Genomic DNA, 1,189 nt, shown 5'->3' on the forward strand with positions numbered 1-1,189 from the left:
AATTAGCAATATTGCAATAAATGATAATAGCAGCTCCTCAATAATAGTAAATGGAATATTCACCACAGTAATACTTGTGTCAAATAAACAGTGATAATGATATAAAGCCTGCAATAAAGTTTTATTGCAACTATTGTGATTACCTGTTAACTTTATTCACCCTAAGTAATTCTAAAAAGTAATCATCGATCATCATTTTTATATGAACTATCATTTACCAGTAGCCATAATTCATGCAGAGTTAACTATGCGTTTATAATTGCTTGAAAAAGTTGAAACCCATCACTGACATTATGTTCACTATCATTTATCGGTTATCATTCCAAATAATTACAATGTTACTCTAAACGGCAATTTGTTATCTAACAATATCTGATCATTAGCTCCGGGTATCAACTAATTTTCATCAAAGTCATAATAACCACATAATTATCTTTTAGGCCATTTATGCCTACATTAATCACCACAATTACTGTTATTTACTTCGTCATGATCACTATTAGCGGTAATAACACTGTTACTGATTAACCCTAAGTATTATCAATTCACGTATGTTCCTCTTAATAAAAAGACAAATTCATACAAAAAATATATAGATAATCATAAATTATTATTATGAATGTCATAAAAGTATCACAAGATTAGTCTATTGAGATTGCTTTGATAAACTGCAGAGATGAATCACATTTGTAGATCTATATTTGACGTAATATAGATTTATATTTGAAGTGACATCCATTTAACTCTTTCAGTTACTGTACACATGCGAAGAGATATATTGATAACGAATAGTTAAGTACAAGCTGACCCATTTTTCAGTAAAATTAGGCTCCTCTCATGAAGCATTTGTGCACAGACATCATTCGTTTTGGAAAGGCAGCTGTTACGTTATTTGTCACCTATTGTAAGGAATCCATATGTTAATTCGTTGTATATCGATGAATGTATAACTCTAAAAAATATGTTTACAAAAAAGAAGAAAAAAAAGGTGAACCTAAGCCTCTAGATATTTTTATTCTTTGTCATATTTAGAACTAATGGAAGTTGCACATAAAATCTCTCCTGGAAAAAAAAGTACAAACTCCCCATCACTGCATTTCCCATCTGATCGCGCGTGATAAAGATTCCACAATCTACAAAGCGTCCGATCACCTTCGACCATAGAACCTAACGATCGTAATTCAGGAAA

Source organism: Penaeus monodon, chromosome 32, assembly GCF_015228065.2.
Source record: "Penaeus monodon isolate SGIC_2016 chromosome 32, NSTDA_Pmon_1, whole genome shotgun sequence".
Taxonomy (NCBI): Eukaryota; Metazoa; Arthropoda; class Malacostraca; order Decapoda; family Penaeidae; genus Penaeus; species Penaeus monodon.